The sequence below is a fragment of the Topomyia yanbarensis genome, chromosome 2 (genome assembly GCF_030247195.1).
Source record: "Topomyia yanbarensis strain Yona2022 chromosome 2, ASM3024719v1, whole genome shotgun sequence".
NCBI lineage: Eukaryota > Metazoa > Arthropoda > Insecta > Diptera > Culicidae > Topomyia > Topomyia yanbarensis.
The window spans coordinates 162,587,712-162,601,646 of NC_080671.1; the positions used below are offsets into that span (position 1 = coordinate 162,587,712).

At 37.8% G+C, this 13,935-nt stretch overlaps 1 protein-coding gene across 4 annotated transcripts in view; it reads right to left on the reverse strand.

Moving 5' to 3' along the window:
• The window catches only part of LOC131681951 (nuclear receptor-binding protein homolog), a 211,927-nt gene that overhangs the window by 123,964 nt on the left and 74,028 nt on the right, over positions 1–13,935 (reverse strand). The window lies entirely within an intron of this gene.

Genomic DNA, 13,935 nt, shown 5'->3' on the forward strand with positions numbered 1-13,935 from the left:
ATTAGGAAAACTAGATTGTTATTTTAAGATTTTTTTTATTGTTGAATTCACTTTTTGAACCATGTTTCATCGCCAAATAACACACCCAGCAATATCCCATATGGTCTAGTGGCTAGGATATCTAGGCTTTCAAGACGGCGCCGGTGGTTGAGGGGTATGCGTGATCGCCACCCATCCCAGTAGGTCTGGGTTCAATCCCAGCCGAGGTCGTTGATATTTTCCTAAGGTGAAAAAATCTGTGGTCACGTCGTCCTTCGGAAGCGAAGTAAAGCCGTTAGTCCCCGGTCCCTGAGTTGATGGGTCGATATCTAGTTACTAACAAATATCCTCCTCCCGTGATACTTGTCGAATGTGCGCTAGTATATACGACCTTTAGCAGAAGCAAATATCTGACTAACATTTCTTCCCCCTATTGTTTAAGTTAAATAATTGGTAACTATAGGAATTTTTAAAGGCAATGAAATTTTTCGTCACGCTTCCTCAATAATCTGTGTTGTGTGTCAACGCTTCCTTAATAATCTGCGTTGGAAACACAAACAACATTTTCATGTTGACTTTATACCCGAAATGATGCTCAAGATTCATAATATATTGGGCATGATTAAAAATTGGTGCATGTGAAACATTTCACGAACCCGCAACATAATCTCATTTTCACTTTCATCATATAGCAATTTTGTGCACAGTCCTAACGCTTTTACGTGAAGAATTTCACAGAACCCCGAAATATTATTCGTGTTCTGATTATTTGTGCTTTGTGTTGATTATTTTATATAGTATATTAGTCACGATCTCTTTTACGTTCTTGTGACTAAGTTCCCGAATTCAAAATATTATTCCTGGATTTAATTTTGCTTTGTAAACATATTCATGATTTATAGTGTATTGATCAAGATTTAATATTCCGCTTCGTAAAATAGTTCACAACGTCGATCAATTCCACCTGCATTTTTGTGCAAGGTTCTAATTACATGTCCACTACACGGTGTATTTATTAGAACAATTTTATGCAAAAAAATTCAGCATCTCTGAAACTTCGGAATATGAAAGAATGGGCTTTCCCCTTTCATTTGAAACTAAGATCAAAATAATCCGTCGGGGGGTCCAGAGCAACTTTTTTTTTGAAGTTTTTTTCGTAACAATATAGGTTTTACTACTGGGGATAGTTCATATTTCTGTCCCTAGATGGTGCTTTATACATTCGGACAACACTAAAAGTGAGAATTTGATAGAAAATTTAATTGTCTACAAGTTTGTTGACCACTAAAAACTGATCTGAAATCATCCGAAAAAGTTGGTTAAGATTTTAACAAAGTTATATCTAAGATAGCTTCACACAAGGCCTAGTGGTTTGGAAATATGTTTTCTCGCACTTATTACATTACCAAAAAAAAAAAATTGGGTTTGGTGGCATGAAAATATTAGACGGGATTCATTACGTTGACAATTCTAATTGAACTTCTGAAAATTGGGATGTTTGACAGAGTCAGAAAACTATTTGTGCTTTTGGTTTGTAATCTTTCTCGATAGGCTCGAAGGGACTACCATTCATCGGAAGGTATTGCTTGGTTACAAGGGTTTGCTTACATTTATGTTTTGTTACACGGGTGTTTTAGAAAGGACCATACGTTGTATAATTTAGGTTATGATCGCTTAAGTCAGCTATTATAATTCCGTTCAAGACGAAATGTTGGGACACACCGTTTCTAATTTAACGCAAACCACAGCAGTAACTGTCCAAATTAGTGGTTAGTGTGAAATGATTTATTCAAATATTCTCCGCAAAGCATATTGTGGCAGTTGGATTTTACGGCGATTTCCTATCAATTATGCGAGATATCGTTACTAAATTGATCCTAGATTATGCGATATGTATTACTTTTCAAAACAAAATATGATTTGAGTACAACAATAACCTTATATACATAGAAGTCCTCTAATATATCCCAAAAAAATTATCTTCATCCAAAAACTCACTTTTTTGTTCACTGTTTGTCACATTGAGTTAATTTTGAAAACGGATAATCAGCGTTTTTAACCAATGAAATCCGCGAAATATTGCAATGGTGCGTTAAAAGTTTCATTGAGTTTGTTCAAATATAAAGGTTGAAGTTCAGGACAAGTCAATTTTATACGAAGATGCTAACAGAGTAGGAGATTCATGTAAGAATAGTTATCAGTCATCCCTGAGAACAATCGAAAAAATGAAAAAGAAAGCATACATAATTGAAAAGGCTGTTTCTGCGGGAGGAATCACTTACCATCATGAAAAAGAATATTAATATCATACTAGTTTGGTCAACACTTATCTAAAACTTCTCATCCCAAAAATATGAATGGTGGCCTGTATCAGGGAATTATAATTTTTAGCTAAAAGATGACTTTCCAAGCTCTCAAATTCGGCTGAATTCACTATTGAACTAAATACAACTATTTGGCAAATAAAAAAAGTGCTTGTGAATTGACAAACCACTAGGTCTTCTATGAAATTAACTTAGACTTAGAATTCGTTAAAATATTAAACTACTTTTCGGAATAATTTCAACTCGGTTTTTAGTTGGTAACAAAGTTGTAGACAATTAAATAATCTATCAGATTCTCACTTTTAGTGTTGTTCGAATGTCTAAAGCACCATCTAGGAGCAGAAATATGAACTAGTTCCATTGTAAAATCTATGTTTTCACGAAAAAAAACTTCAAAAAAAAAGTTGCTCTAGACCCCCCGACGGATTATTTTGATTTTGGTTTCAAATGAAAGGGGAAAACCCATTCTTTCATATCCTGAAGTTTCAGAGATGCTGAATTTTTTTGCATAAAGTTGTTAAAAAAAGACACCGTGCACTATTCAATTTCGGAATATTATTCGAGGATTATTGCCTCATGAGCTGGTTCTGAATACATAGTGTCTTAGTTACGATTCAACATTCGTGTTTGTTAAGTAGTTCACAAAAGTACTTTAATTGTATAGTTCATATAGTATGCAATTTCGTGCATGATCTTAATATTTTCACGTAAAATATTTCACAGAACTCAGAATATTCCTTATTGAACCAGTTTTGATTCGAGAACTAGTTCTTGTTTTATGTATATTAATCACGATCAGTTTTATGTGGCCGTGAATACGTTGGCAAATTACGAAGATCTTGCTCATAATTCAAGCAAATCAGCCCATGGATCTCAATAATTTCGCGTGAACTATTATACACAATTTGGAATATTGTTACTGGATCTAAAGTGATTATTCAAACCCGCTTGCTCATTCAAAATCGGAAATGCACGGTCAAACACAGCCACACGCACTTACAAATTTGCATGCGACGTACGCACTAATACTTGACGTACGCACTCGCACTGAGGTGGTTCTAAATGCAAAATTTCGACGATAACCTTGGCTCTATGAACAGGTCGGAAATTCCAAAAACGTGAACTTAATTCACTAGATACCAAACCATCGAATATATTCACAGGATGTCTTTGGAGGAATTGTTCGTATGAATATTTCCAACAAACCGATAAAAATAAGTTATGGTTTACTACTGAACTAGAACTAGTAAAAATAACTTTTTAAATTGACGAGGTAGAAAGATGGTGTCTTCGACAAAGTTATAGAAATGCTCATACCGAAGAATTCTGTTAAAGAGCTTGAACTTGTAGGAATAAAGGTTATCGATTTAACCCTTGTGAAGGCAAGCTAAAATCCTCTAAGGCCCGGTAAACTTTTATACCCTCTTACAATAAAAGCATGAAAAATCCAAAGCACATTGATCAATTTTATTCAGAAATACAAACTTTTCGATTGCTTGAATGATTTCTCTATTCGAATTTATAAACAATATAGAATAGACTGTGAAAAACAGCATATAAGCGAGAAATGAAAGACTACTAGATTGTTTCAGGATATTTTAAGAGTCAAAATTGAGCGACCGAAAGTAAAAGTCGGAAGGACAGAACATGCTTCGTAAAACCCGTTTCAAATATATTAGAATATAAAAACCGGATATGAACTTCAAGCATAAAAATCGGACTGGGACATTCCTTTGTAAGAATCGGGTAAAAAAACCTTCAGTAAAAAAACCGGAAAGAAAAACATCCGATTCTTACACAGTAGTTTTTGTTAGCCGACTTTCAATCTTGAACATCAAGATATACGGATGCTCCTACGAGCGATTTATTTATTTTTAAATGATTTTTATACTGGAGGTTCATCCTTGCCGAGTTTTACGGGTGAGAACTTTTTAAGCGATTCTTTTGCTGAAGGATTTCTGTCCGATTTTTATGCTTGAGGTTTATTTCCGATTTTTATATTCTAATATATTTGAAACGGGTTTTGCGAAGCATGTTCTATCCTTGCGACTTTTATTTTCGGTCGCTCAATTAAAGCTCACACTAGTTACTTGCTATGCTATATACTAATAAAGTCAAATTCTCATAAAAATACGAATCCCCGATGAATACTCACCCTTGGGATTAGCTAGAGTAAGCATTAGTTGAAGCCAAAAGCTAAAATATGTAAATAAATAATTACCACTTTTCGAATGTGTCGAGCTATATCTTGTTTTACTATAGGCTAAAAATAGAGAACTTTGTCCTTGGAAAACATTCGTTCACTCCATTTTTTGGCAAGAAAAAATTCAATATTATGGCAATGTACATTTTTGACGACTTTCGCTCTGGAGCAAAAGAATTGCCGAGCAAAATTTTGCTCTTCAAAACGCATGTCTCAAACTTCTGTACTGCCCATGATCGTATATTTGTCCCGTTTTCTATGGGATTTTCAATCTTTATGGGACTGATTTACGATCATAGGCAGTTAGTGTGCTAGTATATTGACATTATTTTACCCAAACTTTGAATCAACAGCACTCAATCGAATGTTACTCACAAGAATTTTTAAGTTTGTATGCACAGATATATAAAATATCGGCAATGAAAACAATAAATTCAGTAAAAAATCAGTATCATCTTATGTAGCCTAAAATCCTTAGATGTACAGCTGAATATGCAAAAATTACCGTTGCAGAAGACTGCAAATTAATCCGACTTTATGGTAAAAAGATATTGCAAATACTGTTAAATGCTGTCTCTCTTTCTCGGACATGCTTAGAATAGGACATTTTCAAAAATTCTTCTAATCTTCGAAGTTAAATAACTTTGTCCGGCAAACTCCATTCATTATACAACTTTTAACAAAGTTGTAGGTTATTAAAAAAGTTACATCACCTGAAGTTTTGAGGTATGCAGAGTAACTGTGGGAATTGTTATTGAACTAGAGCTATTGAAAAATGCTCATAACTGCCATATGGTTTGTAGAGCTAATTAACACTTGATTTAGAAGTGTTCCAAAAAAAGTTTAAAAAAGTTGCCGGTCTAGTTTGCGTGCACTGTTCTGGGTGCATAGGAAAGCGTATAAGTGTGAAAAATTACATGACATCGTCAAAACTTAGAGAACATTAGTAAAAACTGAAATGAATTCATCAAAATTGATTTTTAGATGCAAACATACGTGCCAGGAATATTATTTGCATCACCATATATGCACCAGTATGCACAGTTCATATCAGAATGGCTAGCGGGCCTGATAGGCCCCTTGCCTTTTTGTGCATGTAAAAAGTTTATACGAACCTATGAAACACATCATATTTCCATATTATCTTACTTTTCTAATTAATTTTGGTGTCAGTTAATGAAATTTCCATGCCCAAGTTCTTACTGCATGCATAACGCTGTGTAGCTAAGAAATTGATACCCGCTGGACCTGGAAGACCCTCGTGCCTTTTTGAGAATTAAAAAGCGTTTTCTATGGCAAAACCCTTAAATCATTTTTTTTAAATATAACTTTTCTCACTGCGATTTTTTGTGCAAACGATGTTCCGGACAAACGTTTCGGTATTAAAACCACATAATATTGTTGAAGACTTCATAAAAAAAATACACCAACTTCAACTACTTATAAAAAAGGAAGGTGCAAACCAAAATCGAAGTTGTTAGCGATTAATTCATTATGACATGTGTATTTGAGTATATATCAGTTTGGGATTTTCTCCCACATTTATAAAATCGGAAATAATCACGTACAAGTGAATATTATTTTTGCAGTTAAATATCTAACTAAGAATTACAAAAATTTGCGAAAAAAATTGAAATTTTTTTTTGTTGATCTTTGTATGACAAAAATAAAAAAAAACATGATAAAGGGCTTACCCTATTCATAGGGTTCTAAAGTGCCACAAATTAAACTTTCTTATATTTTTAGTGTATAGTCTAGACATTGAAAAAAGTACCTGCTCATGCATTTTTGTTTTGACTTTTCTTTCTTTAACGTCGTTGAAGTTGGTGTAAATATGTTAAAATCTTTAATAACCTTAATACGAATAAGTAGTATTTTTAAGCACAGCCTTCAACAATATTATGTGGTTTTCATGCCTTCACATTTTTCTGGAACATCGCTTGAACGATAAGTCACAATAAAAAGTTATTTAAAAAAACAAAATTTAAGGGAGTTGCCATAGAAATGCCTTAACCAATCGATAACCTTTAGTCCTACAAGCTCAAGTTGTTCAACAAAATTCTTGAATACGAGCATTTCAAATCTTTGTCGAAGACACCAACTTTCTACCTCGTCAGCATAAAAAGTTAATTTTTTTAGTTCGATCATAGCAAGCTATGCCTAATTTTAATTTTTATCAGGTTGTGGGGGAATATTCATACTAACAATTGGTCTAAAGACACCCTATGAATATATTCGGTGGTTTGTCCTCTAGTGAATTAAGTTCACGTTTTTGTGGTTTCCGATCACTGTGCTACGATGTCAGTGTTTTTCGAAAACCGTCTGATGTGGACTACAGATGGTCGGGTTCGTGTTTTTGAAACCCGTCGGGTTCAGATTCGGATACTTTAAATCTGTCGGTTCCAGGTCGGGTTTTTAAATTTTTTAAGCTTTCGGTTTCGGGTCGGTCGAATTTGGAATCCTCGGGTTCAAATCGAGTTCCAGTAAAAAAAATCAAACACAAACATTTCTCGTCGGTGTTTACGTCCACACACCACATCTATGGTCACTATAACAATAGTTAGGGAGACACAAATAAAAAACCTGTTTTAATCCATCTAGTGGTGCAATTGTGCCTTTCTCATTTATCCAAACTATGATTTAATGGCTGGTTATGTTCAATATAACATTGTGAAAATATCTATTTCATTCTTATTACACTTGATGAGCATATATAAGTGCACGACTGTCACGAACCTGATAAGCAATATGTCGATACTGACACACTTGAAACAAACAAAAATATAATATTTATATAGCTTAATCAGCGTGAGTTCAATGTTGTGTTTATGCTTCATGGTGGAGAAGGGAAAGGATATAATTAGTGGAAAGGGGAGGATGCGTCGGAAATCATATAACTTATTTTAGTATACGGGGTGGATGAAGGGAATGCATGTGGGAGGTTGGTCTGAGAGGGCGGGGGTGGCACAGGGGGACCGGGTTGAGAGGTAAGAGGTGGAGAGGTAGATGAAGAGTTCAACACCGAACTTCATATTATACCTTCCATTTGAGACTAGGTTAGTGAAATTTGATTCAGTCGTCACCGAAGTGGCTTTAGATCTGGAATTTACCCGGAACCCCGGGACTTCCGGAATTATCGATAGTGGACAATACATTCCAATAATTTTTGATTCGCCATCAGTAATCTAGGCCTGCGAATCGAAGTAATTTGATGTTCTTTTCAATAGATTTTAAACCTATGAGGTATTATGTTTGTACCGGTTTACATGAGAAATTCGTATGAGACCGCAATAACCAACCTGTAACTCCGGAACCGAAAGTCAGAACTGAATGAAATTCAACAGCAGTCAATAGGAGTATCATATCTTTCATTCGCAATCAAGTTTGTAAACATCGGTTAAGGGTGTGCTATAAAATAGGTGTGACATTAGCTCGGGAACTTGGCGAGTTCCCAGGGGGCATCAAGTTCCGTCATAGGTGACCAATGTGGTCAGAACTACTTTAGTTGGTCATTAGTGATCTTGATCCGCAAATCCAAGTAATGTTGAACGTATTTGTATATGTATTACATCATTCGGACATCATAGGGTTACCAGTTTATATGGGAATTTGCTGTGTGACCACACTCTTCAACCCGTAACTCCGGAACCGGAAGTCCGATCAACTAAAAATTCAATAGCGTCTTATGGGAGCGTTATAATGCAAAAATGCAGGTTTTCCCATACTAATCTCCATACAAATTTCAAACGCAATGCGCTACGCCGGGTCAACACCAATCGACTCCAATTTTTGCACAGTTGTTTGGAACCCCGAAAGGAACCAAAAAAGTGCTATTCCGAAAAAACGATCATTTTGCCCCACCTTAATACATACACACATACATACTCACACAGACATTTTGCGATCTCGACGAACTGAATCGAATGGGATATGACACTCGACCCTCCGGGCCTTGGTTGAAAAATCGATTTTTGGAGTGATTGCATAGCCTTTCTTTGTATGAGAAAGGCAAAAATCTTTTTACACCCCCAGCAAAATCGTCAAAGTTTCGAAATAATTTCGAGAAACCTGAATATCGCTCGAATAAAAGCCACAATTCAACTCATCCTACCCATAGTGTGGTCCATTGATTTAACAAAAACCTAAAATTAAGCAGAACCCCGAAGAAAGGGGAATCAACCACGTAAGGAATGTGTACTGCTGACAACGCCACTCGACCTCCGCTCTCTCTCTCTCATCCCGGTTACAGGTTCCCGATCCTTTCAACTTCCACTCCGGTTGGTTCAATTTGATTTCGATGGATCGGAATCTTCCACTGCGTCGCAGAAGTACATCACCGTCATCGCCATCCTGCCATGATCATTGGCATATAATCATCAGCAGTATCACCGTCCGTCAGTTGTAAGTGCTTCAAACCTTTGCGCTGTCCATCATCGCAGGAGGAAAGCGCAAAAAAAGGCGCAGCAGCAGCGGTTGCGGAAATTGATTCTTCACTAGAATTGACGGATCGACCATCGTCCGAACCATTAGCAGAGGCCTGTCCTGCTATTCCTAACGTTGCCTTTCTAGCTGTTAATTTGCATGCCTAACCACATAGACTAAGGAAAAATTGCAGCATAGAATACGACGAATTGATTTGAGAAAACACTTTGAAAGTTAAATGCGCTAGAACATTCATTTAACAAAAGCTTCATTAACTATATCATCCAGCTAAACATCTGTGTTGTGAACCAGGAATTAGTATCCGCTTGAAGAAGCAGCCTATTTAGTATGCCTAGCAGTGCAATCCCAAACACATTGTTCATCCTCGAGCAACGTCTCCGACACGAAAGTCGCAAAAGAACAGGAATAGTGGCATTCCTCTCTTCGTCCCACCAAACCAGAAGAGCCGTGGTCGTTGGTACTCTTCTTCGTTGCCGTTCGCATCGGCTACTTCCACCACCGCCGTCGTTGTCGTCGTCGTCACTGCCATGAGATGTGCGGAGCGAAGCAAGTCGTTCATCGTTCAGCGGGAGACAACTGAGAAGTGATGGCAGATTGGTATCTTTTGACGTAGGACTACTGCACGTGGTGTCTTCGCTAGTAGTCGGGTTTGGTATGCACTCTCTATATGCCAGCGGTGCAGTCTGGTCACTTCATGAAAGGCTATTTTCAAATTGTTCATTCGTGTGTATAAGTAGAAGGCGCCAGCCATCGTTTCAGCTAACAATATCAGTTATTTTGAGCGACTGGAACGTCACGAGAACTTACGAAGGCATACACAGGTAACCATAGAAAGCGAAACAAATTGAACAGCTACAATCGTTTTGTTTATTTATACCAATCTGGTAGCACAGTTTGTAAATTTGTTTACTTAAAAATAGATACCTTGACTGTTACGTTGAAACCCCCGATCCTTCTGAATTTTTGTAATTTCTTTTTCTATTGATAATTTCGCTTAATGGATGGGTGATATTTACTTTTCTTGAAAAACGAATACATTCTGCGGGACCATTCAACCTCATCCATTTCTCTGTTTCTAGACAAACATATGAAAAGGTCTTAAGTGCGAATGATTGCCACTCTTTGTTTACATTTTCTTTCGTTTGTAACTCGGCCACTATAACGTTTGTTCCTTAACTCATGGCATAGTATGCTAGTTGTTGAAATCAGTCTTCTCTCATTTACGCTTAGATCCATTTGACATATCTATCTAGATTTATGTGTAAATTGTTCGCGATAAATTTTGATGATGAGTGAGGCACAACTATGCCAAAATTGAAGGTCTGTACCAATCACTTCGAAAATTCATCTGTATGAAACAAACAAAAAGACAAACCATAGAGTAGCGTCAAATGGCACGTTCACCATGTTGATTGGAGATGTATGCCTTGCCATGGTTTGTCTTTTCATCATTTCCCTGTGGTAAGTTTAGTTACATATCAAATGATATAAAGTTCCGTAATCGGATTCACAAAGATCACACGTATAATACTCAGCACGCTGAGTAGTGGCCACGTGGTAATTGATTTTGCAATATCCAGTCTGTGCCCTGACTAGAGTATTGCAATTGTGTTTGGAAAAGGCAGCAACTTCTTTGACATTTTCAGATTCACATCCGTCAGAAAAGTCTTTGTTTGAGCGCAAGTTATCATGCTACGACAATGGTTGGCGTGTTCGGATGCAGCCCATATGTGAATTTTGTGCTTTATCCAACTTATCGACATTCGACAGTCGTAGAACAGATTCTGGACCAACAAAGTCAGTCGCAGCGCTAGCTCTAGCCAATTCGTCCGCCCATTCATTTTCAGTAATCCCGGTATGACCGGGTACACATAGAAGGGAGATAGTATTTGAAATGCGAAGTTATTCGATTTGAGTTCGACATGCGATTACTAGTTTCGAATCTGCCAAACTAAGTGCTTTCAGAGCAGCCTGACTGTCAGAGCAAATATAGATTATTTTACCGCAAATTCTTGTGCCTGGAATACGGTACAGTATTTACCAAGCGAAAAAGATTGGTTTAATCTTATTTCACGATAATAGACACCAGCATCGGTTCGGCCCTCCAACAAAGAACTACGTATTCTTCTAGTTGTCGCTCCATACAGCCAGACAGCCATTCATCGCTAGGAGGAATTATCACATTGGAAGTTTTAAAAGGAAAGCATGTCAGGTAAAGGTCACTGGAAGTAAGTACATACCCATTTGGGGCCATAGTTTTTGTGCGTTTTGAGTTACTGTTCCAGAGCCTAGTGCCCTTTAAAGCGATATGCACAAGAAAGTGCTTCTTGTTTCAAGAATACATAGTCATTTTATGTTCAAGGGTGCCTCTAGAGCAGTAGTGAATATTGTCGTGAACGCACCAGTCATCGCCATCAAGACCATCCTTTGAAGATGGTTTAACTTCGATTGGATTGTTGTGAATTCACCCTTCTACCACCAAATAAAGTACCCGTATGCCAGTATTGGTCTAACAATTGCTATGTAGAATATACTTGGGTTTGAGTCCCCGAGATTTGCCGAAAGCTCGTCTACATTGGTCGAAGACCATGCAAGCTTTTTTGATTCTGAAAGCGATGTGAGTGTACCAATTTAGTTTTGAGCCAATAATTACGCCAATGTATTTAACCTTCCGGAAGTCGCGCTAGTGCACTGAGTGCACACTGTTCTGAAAATCTAGCGTAATCGTCTTAGAGCAGCTGCGGCCTTTGGCGCGAATTCCGGAGGGTAAACTGGTTGTGCAACATGAGGCCAAACTATGTCGCCATTCACCTCTGATACAGAGCTCCTTTCCGTTACTTCCCCGCGGAGCCAACTGGAGTACGAGCTACCCTATGCGTTTTTGCCCGGGGATGGCTCGGGCTCTGGCACCAACCGCTGTCAGTTCGTATATTTTGACAGCGGCTGGGGTTGGAGCTTGGCTCGTATGTTGACAAGGAAGGGGAACAAACGACACGCTTTCGGTGCAGTTGTTGCTCATTTTAGGCCGCTAAAATCGCAAATAAGATCGAGTTTTCATATCCTATTTGAAGTAGAACTGGAATGATTTCGTCTTGCCCCGGAGACGCATACGGAGCAAAACTTTCAATCGCCCATTAGATCGATTCGTTTGTCACAATTCTCAGAACTACCTGAAAAGAACTTGGAGACAATCGGCAGTGCTGACTCCGTACAGTTTGTGTGTCAAAAAGACAGTTGAGTACTACATCTTTGTCAGTTGAGTATTCACCATTAGCAGTTCTTATCGAATTGACATTAAAGTCTTTCGATTTCGAAAGTAACTTATTTAATCTGCTAGTCTCGTTGAGACTTGTGACATTTTTGTGCAGAGATAGCTTAAACTTCTCCAATGCGTCCATGCGCCTGCGAGTCCAAGCTCTTCTACATAACTTTCTGAGTCCAACAAGTTCAGTGTTTTCTCTAGAAACACGCAAAACTCGAAGCTGAAAAGCGTCTTGGTATTCTGCTACTATGAATGAGTTTGTTTTATGCATGAACTCATCAAAGTCACTTGGAGATTCAATCGTTGAAAAATGCCCGTGAAACCTGGTCGCAAAGCCCACTTCGTAGAGGTCCTAGTTCGTAGCTTTTGGATTACGATATGTGATGACATCTAGCGAGATGTTTGAATGATCAAAGACGATGTACTTACGATCAGAAAACGAAAGTTCGCTAACTCATGCGAATACTGTCAGAGCAGAGAGTTACATCTAACACCTCTTCCCTGTCAGATCGTGAAAGTGTTGGGCGATTTCCTACCTTAATTATATGCAGATTTGTACTGCTTAAGTATTCCATCAATTCGGTGTCTCTAAAATTGATATCTGAGCCGCCTCAAATTTAGCGGTGAGCAAATTTTTTTTCTAAATTTTTAGTTCTTCTTTCGCATTTCCGGTATCCGACGATCTCGTGTATCATTTGAACAGCATTCAGATTAGCGATCCAATGATCGACGATGTTCAGAGTTACACGTTTCTCTGAGAAAATTGTTCGGATCGAATACACCTTCTGGCATTGATGAGATATTCATACTGTGGAAAACTGTCAAAGATCTATCTAAACAATACGGCAGAAGCAGATTGATCGGATCCACTGCAAGGTCATCAGGGGCAATCAGCAGGACATTATATGTAATAGTTGAAATTGCTCTGGTCAGCAGCATAGAAGAGAAGTTGGAAATTCTTGAAGCTGTTGCAAAACAGCCACCGCTGGTTATCAATCAATTGCTAACTCGCTATAAATAAAAGCCCGTTTCACGAGGGTGAAGGTGTACGCGTCGTTGTAAACAAAGTGCCATCTTAACGTTACAGGACTTGAGCGCTAAAACTACTACTTGATAGTTACCTATACTGTAGGGTTCAGGGTACTTCTGGAATTTATAGAGACAGTAAGATCTTCTTAATAATAACCATTATGCCAGTTGACTTTAACTGTATGCCAAACGAGCTTATGCCAAATGGCCTGACACTGCCTATTTTTACGGATACTGATGTCTACTATCTCGAATTTGAAACCAGCCTTAAAGAGCAACTATATCGATGGTAAAAGCTGGCTCTGCGTTCAGCCTCCGTTGTCGAGACTCGACTGTAGTAGTCGTTCGAAACTCGATTATGGGGCACGATTTACCGTTTAACTACCAACTACGAATCGGTAGCTTTACGAAGCAAGCATTCTACGGGGATCAACCTAACTACATTCTGGAAAAAATGCAACGTTGGCAACAGGAGCGAGCTCGCCACTTCATCCAAAGTCCTGATACCTGGAGCCTCACACTGGAATAGTTTACTATTAGAAATTTAGTAAAAACCAAAAGCTTAGTTCAAAGTCTACTTGCTTACATTAATTAGCATTAACTCAAATACTTATTTTTCCTTAAGATTAGTTAACCCAATAAATTTAAGCAACAATCTAGATGTGCAATCAAAAATGTACTGTGCTTAACCTGAG